This window comes from Triturus cristatus, chromosome 7, assembly GCF_964204655.1.
Source record: "Triturus cristatus chromosome 7, aTriCri1.1, whole genome shotgun sequence".
Classification (NCBI taxonomy): domain Eukaryota; kingdom Metazoa; phylum Chordata; class Amphibia; order Caudata; family Salamandridae; genus Triturus; species Triturus cristatus.
Window position 1 is genome coordinate 1,474,983,089 of NC_140590.1, and position 14,273 is coordinate 1,474,997,361.

Below are 14,273 nucleotides of genomic sequence, written 5' to 3' on the forward strand. Positions count from 1 at the left end.
AGGCACAATCCAAATGACATTTTGAATCAATTTTTCTACAGTCCAAAAAATCAATTTTCTGATGAAAAACGATGACCCGTGACCTGTCGAACTTTCTTCAGATCGTCAAAAATGGTAATTTTTTAATATTTAATTTTTTGACTCAAAATGATTTTTGCATGTGAAATATCACTTTTGGAACAATAATAAGTGTGTTTAGAGCCATTTTAATGCCTGAAATTGGTCGAAATAGAAGTTTCTGAGTAGGAGAAAATGTCTGTAAAAATGCCAATTTTGGTCACATTGAGGCTTCAATAAGTAGTTATTCAACATGAGGCACAACCCAAATGACATTTTGAATCAATTTTTCTACAGTCCAAAAAATCAATTTTCTGATGAAAAACGATGACCCGTGACCTGTCGAACTTTCTTCAGATCATCAAAAATGGTAATTTTTTAATATTTAATTTTTTGACTCAAAATGACTTTTGCATGTGAAATATCACTTTTGGAACAATAATAAGTGTGTTTAGAGCCTTTTTAATGCCTGAAATTGGTCGAAATAGAAGTTTCTGAGTAGGAGAAAATGTCTGTAAAAATGCCAATTTTGGTCACATTGAGGCTTCAATAAGTAGTTATTCAACATGAGGCACAACCCAAATGACATTTTGAATCAATTTTTCTACAGTCCAAAAAATCAATTTTCTGATGAAAACGATGACCCGTGACCTGTCGAACTTTCTCCAGATGGTCAAAGATGGTAAATTTTTAATATTTAATTTTTTGACTCAAAATGACTTTTGCATGTGAAATATCACTTTTGGAACAAAAATAAGTGTGTTTAGAGTCATTTTAATGCCTGAAATTGGTCGAAATAGAAGTTTCTGAGTAGGAGAAAAAGTCTGTAAAAATGTCAATTTTGATCACATTGAGGCTTTAAAAAGTAGTTATTCAACATGAGGCACAATCCAAATGACATTTTGAATCAATTTTTCTACAGTCCAAAAAAACTATTTTCTGATGAAAAACGATGACCCGTGACCAGTCTAACTTTCTCCAGATGGTCAAAAATGGTAATTTTTTATTATTTAATTTTTTGACAGAAAATGACTATTGCATGTGAATTATTACTTTTGGAACTAATATAAGTGTGTTTAGAGTCATTTTAATGCCTGAAATTGGTTGAAATAGAGGCTTCTGAGTAGTAGAAAAAGTCTGCAAAAAATGCCAATTTTGGTCACATTGAGGCTTTAAAAAGTAGTTATTCAACATGAGGCACAATCCAAATGACATTTTGAATCAATTTTTCTACAGTCCAAAAAATGAATTTTCTGATGAAAAACGATGACCCGACCTGTCGAACTTTCTCCAGATCGTCAAAAATGGTAATTTTTTAATATTTAATTTTTTGACAGTAAATGACTATTGCATGTGAATTATCACTTTTGGAACTAATATAAGTGTGTTTAGAGTCATTTTAATGCCTGAAATTGGTCAAAATAGAAGCTTCTGAGAAGAAGAAAAAGTCTGTAAAAATGGCAATTTTGGTCACATTAAGGCTTTAAAAAGTAGTTATTCAACATGAGGCACAATCCAAATGACATTTTGAATCAATTTTTCTACAGTCCAAAAAATCAATTTTCTGATGAAAAACGATGACCCGTGACCTGTCGAACTTTCTTCAGATGGTCAAAAATGGTAATTTTTTAATATTTAATTTTTTGACAGTAAATGACTATTGCATGTGAATTATCACTTTTGGAACTAATATAAGTGTGTTTAGAGTCATTTTAATGCCTGAAATTGGTCAAAATAGAAGCTTCTGTGAAGGAGAAAAAGTCTGTAAAAATGGCAATTTTGGTCACATTGAGGCTTTAAAAAGTAGTTATAAAGATGTCGAACTTTCTCCAGATGGTCAAAAATGGTAATTTTTTAATTTTTAATTTTTTGACTCAAAATGACTTTTGCATGTGAAATATCACTTTTGGAACAAAAATAAGTGTGTTTAGAGTCATTTTAATCCCTGAAATTGGTGGAAATATAAGTTTCTGAGTAGGAGAAAATGTCTGTAAAAATGCCAATTTTGGTCACATTGAGGCTTTAAAAAGTAGTTATTCAACATGAGGCACAATCCAAATGACATTTTGAATCAATTTTTCTACAGTCCAAAAATCAATTTTCTGATGAAAAACGATGACCCGTGACCTGTCGAACTTTCTCCAGATGGTCAAATATTTTAATTTTTTAATATTTAATTTTTTGACTGTAAATGACTTTTGCATGTGAAATATCAATTTTAGAACTAATATAAGTGTGTTTAGAGTCATTTTAATGCCTGAAATTGGTCAAAATAGAAGCTTCTGAGTAGGAGAAAAAGTCTGTAAAAATGCCAATTTTGGTCACATTGAGGCTTAAAACAGTAGTTATTCAACATGAGGCACAATCCAAATGACATTTTGAATCAATTTTTCTACAATCCCAAAAATCAATTTTCTGATGAAAAACGATGACCCGTGACCTGTCGGACTTTCTCCAGATGGTCAAAAATGGTAATTTTTTAATATTTAATTTTTTGACAGTAAATGACTATTGCATGTGAATTATCACTTTTGGAACTGATATAAGTGTGTTTAGAGTCATTTTAATGCCTGAAATTGGTCAAAATAGAAGCTTCTGAGAAGGAGAAAAAGTCTGTAAAAATGGCAATTTTGGTCACATTGAGGCTTTAAAAAGTAGTTATTCAACATGAGGCACAATCCAAATGACATTTTGAATCAATTTTTCTACAGTCCAAAAAATCAATTTTTTGATGAAAAACGATGACCCGTGACCTGTCGAACATTCTCCAGATGGTCAAAAATGGTAATTTTTTAATATTTAATTTCTTGACAGTAAATGACTATTGCATGTGAATTATCACTTTTGGTACTAATATAAGTGTGTTTAGAGTCATTTTAATGCCTGAAATTGGTCAAAATAGAAGTTTCTGAGGAGAAAAAGTCTGTAAAAATGGCAATTTTGGTCACATTGAGGCTTTAAAAAGTAGTTATTCAACACGAGGCACAATCCAAATGACATTTTGAATCAATTTTTCTACAGTCCAAAAAATCAATTTTCTGATGAAAAACAATGACCCGTGACCTGTCGAACTTTCTTCAGATCGTCAAAAATGGTAATTTTTTAATATTTAATTTCTTGACTGTAAATGACTATTGCTTGTGAACTATCACTTTTGGAACTGAAATAAGTGTGTTTAGAGTCATTTTAGTGCCTGAAATTGGTTGAAATAGAGGCTTCTGAGTAGTAGAAAAAGTCTGCAAAAAATGCCAATTTTGGTCACATTGAGGCTTTAAAAAGTACTTATTCAACATGAGGCACAATCCAAATGACATTTTGAATCAATTTTTCTACAGTCCAAAAAATCAATTTTCTGATGAAAAACGATGACCCGTGACCTGTCGAACTTTCTTCAGATCGTCAAAAATGGTAATTTTTTAATATTTAATTTTTTGACTCAAAATGACTTTTGCATGTGAAATATCACTTTTGGAACAAAAATAAGTGTGTTTAGAGTCATTTTAATGCCTGAAATTGGTCGAAATAGAAGTTTCTGAGTAGGAGAAAAAGCCTGTAAAAATGCCAATTTTGATCACATTGAGGCTTTAAAAAGTAGTTATTCAACATGAGGCACAATCCAAATGACATTTTGAATCAATTTTTCTACAGTCCAAAAAAACTATTTTCTGATGAAAAACGATGACCCGTGACCAGTCTAACTTTCTCCAGATGGTCAAAAATGGTAATTTTTTATTATTTAATTTTTTGACAGAAAATGACTATTGCATGTGAATTATTACTTTTGGAACTAATATAAGTGTGTTTGGAGTCATTTTAATGCCTGAAATTGGTTGAAATAGAGGCTTCTGAGTAGTAGAAAAAGTCTGCAAAAAATGCCAATTTTGGTCACATTGAGGCTTTAAAAAGTAGTTATTCAACATGAGGCACAATCCAAATGACATTTTGAATCAATTTTTCTACAGTCCAAAAAATCAATTTTCTGATGAAAAACGATGACCCGACCTGTCGAACTTTCTCCAGATGGTCAAAAATGGTAATTTTTTAATATTTAATTTTTTGACAGTAAATGACTATTGCATGTGAATTATCACTTTTGGAACTAATATAAGTGTGTTTAGAGTCATTTTAATGCCTGAAATTGGTCAAAATAGAAGCTTCTGAGAAGGAGAAAAAGTCTGTAAAAATGGCAATTTTGGTCACATTGAGGCTTTAAAAAGTAGTTATAAAGCTGTCAAACTTTCTCCAGATGGTCAAAAATGGTAATTTTTTATTATTTATTTTTTGACTCAAAATGACTTTTACATGTGAAATATCACTTTTGGAACAAAAATAAGTGTGTTTAGAGTCATTTTAATCCCTGAAATTGGTCGAAATAGAAGTTTCTGAGTAGGAGAAAATGTCTGTAAAAATGCCAATTTTGGTCACATTGAGGCTTTAAAAAGTAGTTATTCAACATGAGGCACAATCCAAATGACATTTTGAATCAATTTTTCTACAGTCCAAAAAATCAATTTTCTGATGAAAAACGATGACCCGTGACCTGTCGAACTTTCTCCAGATGGTCAAAAATGGTAATTTTTTAATATTTAATTTTTTGACAGTAAATGACTATTTTATGTGAATGATCACTTTTGGAACTAATATAAGTGTGTTTAGAGTCATTTTAATGCCTGAAATTGGTCAAAATAGAAGCTTCTGAGAAGGAGAAAATGTCTGTAAAAATGGCAATTTTGGTCACATTGAGGCTTTAAAAAGTAGTTATTCAACATGAGGCACAATCCAAATGACATTTTGAATCAATTTTTCTACAGTCCAAAAAATCAATTTTCTGATGAAAAACGATGACCCGTGACCTGTCGAACTTTCTCCAGATGGTCAAAAATGGTAATTTTTTAATATTTAATTTTTTGACAGTAAATGACTATTTTATGTGAATGATCACTTTTGGAACTAATATAAGTGTGTTTAGAGTCATTTTAATGCCTGAAATTGGTCAAAATAGAAGCTTCTGAGAAGGAGAAAAAGTCTGTAAAAATGGCAATTTTGGTCACATTGAGGCTTTAAAAAGTAGTTATAAAGATGTCGAACTTTCTTCAGATGGTCAAAAATGGTAATTTTTTAATATTTAATTTTTTGACTCAAAATGACTTTTGCATGAGAAATATCACTTTTGGAACAATAATAAGTGTGTTTAGAGCCATTTTAATGCCTGAAATTGGTCGAAATAGAAGTTTCTGAGTAGGAGAAAATGTCTGTAAAAATGCCAATTTTGGTCACATTGAGGCTTCAATAAGTAGTTATTCAACATGAGGCACAACCCAAATGACATTTTGAATCAATTTTTCTACAGTCCAAAAAATCAATTTTCTGATGAAAACGATGACCCATGACCTGTCGAACTTTCTCCAGATGGTCAAAGATGGTAAATTTTTAATATTTAATTTTTTGACTCAAAATGACTTTTGCATGTGAAATATCACTTTTGGAACAACAATAAGTGTGTTTAGAGCCATTTTAATGCCTGAAATTGGTCGAAATAGAAGTTTCTGAGTAGGAGAAAATGTCTGTAAAAATGCCAATTTTGGTCACATTGAGGCTTTAAAAAGTAGTTATTCAACATGAGGCACAATCCAAATGACATTTTGAATCAATTTTTCTACAGTCCAAAAAATCAATTTTCTGATGAAAAACGATGACCCGTGACCTGTCGAACTTTCTTCAGATCGTCAAAAATGGTAATTTTTTAATATTTAATTTCTTGACTGTAAATGACTATTGCATGTGAATTATCACTGTTGGAACTGAAATAAGTGTGTTTAGAGTCATTTTAATGCCTGAAATTGGTCGAAATAGAAGTTTCTGAGTAGGAGAAAAAGTCTGTAAAAATGCCAATTTTGATCACATTGAGGCTTTAAAAAGTAGTTATTCAACATGAGGCACAATCCAAATGACATTTTGAATCAATTTTTCTACAGTCCAAAAAATCAATTTTCTGATGAAAAACGATGACCCGTGACCTGTCGAACTTTCTTCAGATCGTCAAAAATGGTGATTTTTTAATATTTAATTTTTTGACTCAAAATGACTTTTGCATGTGAAATATCACTTTTGGAACAATAATAAGTGTGTTTAGAGCCATTTTAATGCCTGAAATTGGTCGAAATAGAAGTTTCTGAGTAGGAGAAAATGTCTGTAAAAATGCCAATTTTGGTCACATTGAGGCTTCAATAAGTAGTTATTCAACATGAGGCACAACCCAAATGACATTTTGAATCAATTTTTCTACAGTCCAAAAAATCAATTTTCTGATGAAAACGATGACCCGTGACCTGTCGAACTTTCTCCAGATGGTCAAAGATGGTAAATTTTTAATATTTAATTTTTTGACTCAAAATGACTTTTGCATGTGAAATATCACTTTTGGAACAAAAATAAGTGTGTTTAGAGTCATTTTAATGCCTGAAATTGGTCGAAATAGAAGTTTCTGAGTAGGAGAAAATGTCTGTAAAAATGCCAATTTTGGTCACATTGAGGCTTTAAAAAGTAGTTATTCAACATGAGGCACAATCCAAATGCCATTTTGAATCAATTTTTCTACAGTCCAAAAAATCAATTTTCTGATGAAAAACGATGACCCGTGACCTGTCGAACTTTCTCCAGATAGTCAAAAATGGTAATTTTTTAATATTTAATTTTTTGACAGTAAATGACTATTGCATGTGAATTATCACTTTTGGAACTAATATAAGTGTGTTTAGAGTCATTTTAATGCCTGAAATTGGTCAAAATAGAAGCTTCTGAGAAGGAGAAAAAGTCTGTAAAAATGGCAATTTTGGTCACATTGAGGCTTTAAAAAGTAGTTATTCAACATGAGGCACAATCCAAATGACATTTTGAATCAATTTTTCTACAGTCCAAAAAATCAATTTTCTGATGAAAAACGATGACCCGTGACCTGTCGAACTTTCTCCAGATGGTCAAAAATGGTAATTTTTTAATATTTAATTTTTTGACAGTAAATGACTATTGCATGTGAATGATCACTTTTGGAACTAATATAAGTGTGTTTAGAGTCATTTTAATGCCTGAAATTGGTCAAAATAGAAGCTTCTGAGAAGGAGAAAAAGTCTGTAAAAATGGCAATTTTGGTCACATTGAGGCTTTAAAAAGTAGTTATAAAGATGTCGAACTTTCTCCAGACGGTCAAAAATGGTAATTTTTTAATTTTTAATTCTTTGACTCAAAATGACTTTTGCATGTGAAATATCACTTTTGGAAAGAAAATAAGTGTGTTTAGAGTCATTTTAATCCCTGAAATTGGTGGAAATAGAAGTTTCTGAGTAGGAGAAAATGTCTGTAAAAATGCCAATTTTGGTCACATTGAGGCTTTAAAAAGTAGTTATTCAACATGAGGCACAATCCAAATGACATTTTGAATCAATTTTTCTACAGTCCAAAAAATCAATTTTCTGATGAAAAACGATGACCCGTGACCTGTCGAACTTTCTCCAGATGGTCAAAAATTTTAATTTTTTAATATTTAATTTTTTGACTGTAAATGACTTTTGCATGTGAAATATCAATTTTAGAACTAATATAAGTGTGTTTAGAGTCATTTTAATGCCTGAAATTGGTCAAAATAGAAGCTTCTGAGTAGGAGAAAAAGTCTGTAAAAATGCCAATTTTGGTCACATTGAGGCTTAAAACAGTAGTTATTCAACATGAGGCACAATCCAAATGACATTTTGAATCAATTTTTCTACAATCCAAAAAATCAATTTTCTGATGAAAAACGATGACCCGTGACCTGTCGGACTTTCTCCAGATGGTCAAAAATGGTAATTTTTTAATATTTAATTTTTTGACAGTAAATGACTATTGCATGTGAATTATCACTTTTGGAACTAATATAAGTGTGTTTAGAGTCATTTTAATGCCTGAAATTGGTCAAAATAGAAGCTTCTGAGAAGGAGAAAAACTCTGTAAAAATGGCAATTTTGGTCACATTGAGGCTTTAAAAAGTAGTTATTCAACATGAGGCACAATCCAAATGACATTTTGAATCAATTTTTCTACAGTCCAAAAAATCAATTTTTTGATGAAAAACGATGACCCGTGACCTGTCGAACATTCTCCAGATGGTCAAAAATTGTAATTTTTTAATATTTAATTTCTTGACAGTAAATGACTATTGCATGTGAATTATCACTTTTGGTACTAATATAAGTGTGTTTAGAGTCATTTTAATGCCTGAAATTGGTCAAAATAGAAGTTTCTGAGAAGGAGAAAAAGTCTGTAAAAATGGCAATTTTGGTCACATTGAGGCTTTAAAAAGTAGTTATTCAACACGAGGCACAATCCAAATGACATTTTGAATCAATTTTTCTACAGTCCAAAAAATCAATTTTCTGATGAAAAACAATGACCCGTGACCTGTCGAACTTTCTTCAGATCGTCAAAAATGGTAATTTTTTAATATTTAATTTCTTGACTGTAAATGACTATTGCTTGTGAACTATCACTTTTGGAACTGAAATAAGTGTGTTTAGAGTCATTTTAGTGCCTGAAATTGGTTGAAATAGAGGCTTCTGAGTAGTAGAAAAAGTCTGCAAAAAATGCCAATTTTGGTCACATTGAGGCTTTAAAAAGTACTTATTCAACATGAGGCACAATCCAAATGACATTTTGAATCAATTTTTCTACAGTCCAAAAAATCAATTTTCTGATGAAAAACGATGACCCGTGACCTGTCGAACTTTCTTCAGATCGTCAAAAATGGTAATTTTTTAATATTTAATTTTTTGACTCAAAATGATTTTTGCATGTGAAATATCACTTTTGGAACAATAATAAGTGTGTTTAGAGCCATTTTAATGCCTGAAATTGGTCGAAATAGAAGTTTCTGAGTAGGAGAAAATGTCTGTAAAAATGCCAATTTTGGTCACATTGAGGCTTCAATAAGTAGTTATTCAACATGAGGCACAACCCAAATGACATTTTGAATCAATTTTTCTACAGTCCAAAAAATCAATTTTCTGATGAAAAACGATGACCCGTGACCTGTCGAACTTTCTTCAGATCATCAAAAATGGTAATTTTTTAATATTTAATTTTTTGACTCAAAATGACTTTTGCATGTGAAATATCACTTTTGGAACAATAATAAGTGTGTTTAGAGCCATTTTAATGCCTGAAATTGGTCGAAATAGAAGTTTCTGAGTAGGAGAAAATGTCTGTAAAAATGCCAATTTTGGTCACATTGAGGCTTCAATAAGTAGTTATTCAACATGAGGCACAACCCAAATGACATTTTGAATCAATTTTTCTACAGTCCAAAAAATCAATTTTCTGATGAAAACGATGACCCGTGACCTGTCGAACTTTCTCCAGATGGTCAAAGATGGTAAATTTTTAATATTTAATTTTTTGACTCAAAATGACTTTTGCATGTCAAATATCACTTTTGGAACAAAAATAAGTGTGTTTAGAGTCATTTTAATGCCTGAAATTGGTCGAAATAGAAGTTTCTGAGTAGGAGAAAAAGTCTGTAAAAATGCCAATTTTGATCACATTGAGGCTTTAAAAAGTAGTTATTCAACATGAGGCACAATCCAAATGACATTTTGAATCAATTTTTCTACAGTCCAAAAAAACTATTTTCTGATGAAAAACGATGACCCGTGACCAGTCTAACTTTCTCCAGATGGTCAAAAATGGTAATTTTTTATTATTTAATTTTTTGACAGAAAATGACTATTGCATGTGAATTATTACTTTTGGAACTAATATAAGTGTGTTTAGAGTCATTTTAATGCCTGAAATTGGTTGAAATAGAGGCTTCTGAGTAGTAGAAAAAGTCTGCAAAAAATGCCAATTTTGGTCACATTGAGGCTTTAAAAAGTAGTTATTCAACATGAGGCACAATCCAAATGACATTTTGAATCAATTTTTCTACAGTCCAAAAAATCAATTTTCTGATGAAAAACGATGACCCGACCTGTCGAACTTTCTCCAGATCGTCAAAAATGGTAATTTTTTAATATTTAGACAGTAAATGACTATTGCATGTGAATTATCACTTTTGGAACTAATATAAGTGTGTTTAGAGTCATTTTAATGCCTGAAATTGGTCAAAATAGAAGCTTCTGAGAAGAAGAAAAAGTCTGTAAAAATGGCAATTTTGGTCACATTGAGGCTTTAAAAAGTAGTTATTCAACATGAGGCACAATCCAAATGACATTTTGAATCAATTTTTCTACAGTCCAAAAAATCAATTTTCTGATGAAAAACGATGACCCGTGACCTGTCGAACTTTCTTCAGATGGTCAAAAATGGTAATTTTTTAATATTTAATTTTTTGACAGTAAATGACTATTGCATGTGAATTATCACTTTTGGAACTAATATAAGTGTGTTTAGAGTCATTTTAGTGCCTGAAATTGGTCAAAATAGAAGCTTCTGTGAAGGAGAAAAAGTCTGTAAAAATGGCAATTTTGGTCACATTGAGGCTTTAAAAAGTAGTTATAAAGATGTCGAACTTTCTCCAGATGGTCAAAAATGGTAATTTTTTAATTTTTAATTTTTTGACTCAAAATGACTTTTGCATGTGAAATATCACTTTTGGAACAAAAATAAGTGTGTTTAGAGTCATTTTAATCCCTGAAATTGGTGGAAATATAAGTTTCTGAGTAGGAGAAAATGTCTGTAAAAATGCCAATTTTGGTCACATTGAGGCTTTAAAAAGTAGTTATTCAACATGAGGCACAATCCAAATGACATTTTGAATCAATTTTTCTACAGTCCAAAAATCAATTTTCTGATGAAAAACGATGACCCGTGACCTGTCGAACTTTCTCCAGATGGTCAAAAATTTTAATTTTTTAATATTTAATTTTTTGACTGTAAATGACTTTTGCATGTGAAATATCAATTTTAGAACTAATATAAGTGTGTTTAGAGTCATTTTAATGCCTGAAATTGGTCAAAATAGAAGCTTTTGAGTAGGAGAAAAAGTCTGTAAAAATGCCAATTTTGGTCACATTGAGGCTTAAAACAGTAGTTATTCAACATGAGGCACAATCCAAATGACATTTTGAATCAATTTTTCTACAATCCCAAAAATCAATTTTCTGATGAAAAACGATGACCCGTGACCTGTCGGACTTTCTCCAGATGGTCAAAAATGGTAATTTTTTAATATTTAATTTTTTGACAGTAAATGACTATTGCATGTGAATTATCACTTTTGGAACTGATATAAGTGTGTTTAGAGTCATTTTAATGCCTGAAATTGGTCAAAATAGAAGCTTCTGAGAAGGAGAAAAAGTCTGTAAAAATGGCAATTTTGGTCACATTGAGGCTTTAAAAAGTAGTTATTCAACATGAGGCACAATCCAAATGACATTTTGAATCAATTTTTCTACAGTCCAAAAAATCAATTTTTTGATGAAAAACGATGACCCGTGACCTGTCGAACATTCTCCAGATGGTCAAAAATGGTAATTTTTTAATATTTAATTTCTTGACAGTAAATGACTATTGCATGTGAATTATCACTTTTGGTACTAATATAAGTGTGTTTAGAGTCATTTTAATGCCTGAAATTGGTCAAAATAGAAGTTTCTGAGAAGGAGAAAAAGTCTGTAAAAATGGCAATTTTGGTCACATTGAGGCTTTAAAAAGTAGTTATTCAACACGAGGCACAATCCAAATGACATTTTGAATGAATTTTTCTACAGTCCAAAAAATCAATTTTCTGATGAAAAACAATGACCCGTGACCTGTCGAACTTTCTTCAGATCGTCAAAAATGGTAATTTTTTAATATTTAATTTCTTGACTGTAAATGACTATTGCTTGTGAACTATCACTTTTGGAACTGAAATAAGTGTGTTTAGAGTCATTTTAGTGCCTGAAATTGGTTGAAATAGAGGCTTCTGAGTAGTAGAAAAAGTCTGCAAAAAATGCCAATTTTGGTCACATTGAGGCTTTAAAAAGTACTTATTCAACATGAGGCACAATCCAAATGACATTTTGAATCAATTTTTCTACAGTCCAAAAAATCAATTTTCTGATGAAAAACGATGACCCGTGACCTGTCGAACTTTCTTCAGATCGTCAAAAATGGTAATTTTTTAATATTTAATTTTTTGACTCAAAATGACTTTTGCATGTGAAATATCACTTTTGGAACAAAAATAAGTGTGTTTAGAGTCATTTTAATGCCTGAAATTGGTCGAAATAGAAGTTTCTGAGTAGGAGAAAAAGTCTGTAAAAATGCCAATTTTGATCACATTGAGGCTTTAAAAAGTAGTTATTCAACATGAGGCACAATCCAAATGACATTTTGAATCAATTTTTCTACAGTCCAAAAAATCAATTTTCTGATGAAAAACGATGACCCGTGACCTGTCGAACTTTCTCCAGATAGTCAAAAATGGTAATTTTTTATTATTTATTTTTTGACTCAAAATGACTTTTGCATGTGAAATATCACTTTTGGAACAAAAATAAGTGTGTTTATAGTCATTTTAATCCCTGAAATTGGTCGAAATAGAAGTTTCTGAGTAGGAGAAAATGTCTGTAAAAATGCCAATTTTGGTCACATTGAGTCTTTAAAAAGTAGTTATTCAACATGAGGCACAATCCAAATGACATTTTAAATCAATTTTTCTACAGTCCAAAAAATCAATTTTCTGATGAAAAACGATGACCCCTGTCGAACTTTCTCCAGATAGTCAAAAATTGTAATTTTGTAATATTTAATTTTTTGACAGTAAATGTCTATTGCATGTGAATTATCACTTTTGGAACTAATATAAGTGTGTTTAGAGTCATTTTAATGCCTGAAATTGGTCAAAATAGAAGCTTCTGAGAAGGAGAAAATGTCTGTAAAAATGGCAATTTTGGTCACATTGAGGCTTTAAAAAGTAGTTATTCAACATGAGGCACAATCCAAATGACATTTTGAATCAATTTTTCTACAGTCCAAAAAATCAATTTTCTGATGAAAAACGATGACCCGTGACCTGTCGAACTTTCTCCAGATGGTCAAAAATGGTAATTTTTTAATATTTAATTTTTTGACAGTAAATGACTATTTTATGTGAATGATCACTTTTGGAACTAATATAAGTGTGTTTAGAGTCATTTTAATGCCTGAAATTGGTCAAAATAGATGCTTCTGAGAAGGAGAAAAAGTCTGTAAAAATGGCAATTTTGGTCACATTGAGGCTTTAAAAAGTAGTTATTCAACATGAGGCACAATCCAAATGACATTTTGAATCAATTTTTCTACAGTCCAAAAAATCAATTTTCTGATGAAAAACAATGACCCGTGACCTGTCGAACTTTCTTCAGATCGTCAAAAATGGTAATTTTTTAATATTTAATTTCTTGACTGTAAATGACTATTGCTTGTGAACTATCACTTTTGGAACTGAAATAAGTGTGTTAGAGTCATTTTAGTGCCTGAAATTGGTTGAAATAGAGGCTTCTGAGTAGTAGAAAAAGTCTGCAAAAAATGCCAATTTTGGTCACATTGAGGCTTTAAAAAGTACTTATTCAACATGAGGCACAATCCAAATGACATTTTGAATCAATTTTTCTACAGTCCAAAAAAACTATTTTCTGATGAAAAACGATGACCCGTGACCAGTCTAACTTTCTCCAGATGGTCAAAAATGGTAATTTTTTATTATTTAATTTTTTGACAGAAAATGACTATTGCATGTGAATTATTACTTTTGGAACTAATATAAGTGTGTTTGGAGTCATTTTAATGCCTGAAATTGGTTGAAATAGAGGCTTCTGAGTAGTAGAAAAAGTCTGCAAAAAATGCCAATTTTGGTCACATTGAGGCTTTAAAAAGTAGTTATTCAACATGAGGCACAATCCAAATGACATTTTGAATCAATTTTTCTACAGTCCAAAAAATCAATTTTCTGATGAAAAACGATGACCCGACCTGTCGAACTTTCTCCAGATGGTCAAAAATGGTAATTTTTTAATATTTAATTTTTTGACAGTAAATGACTATTGCATGTGAATTATCACTTTTGGAACTAATATAAGTGTGTTTAGAGTCATTTTAATGCCTGAAATTGGTCAAAATAGAAGCTTCTGAGAAGGAGAAAAAGTCTGTAAAAATGGCAATTTTGGTCACATTGAGGCTTTAAAAAGTAGTTATAAAGCTGTCAAACTTTCTCCAGATGGTCA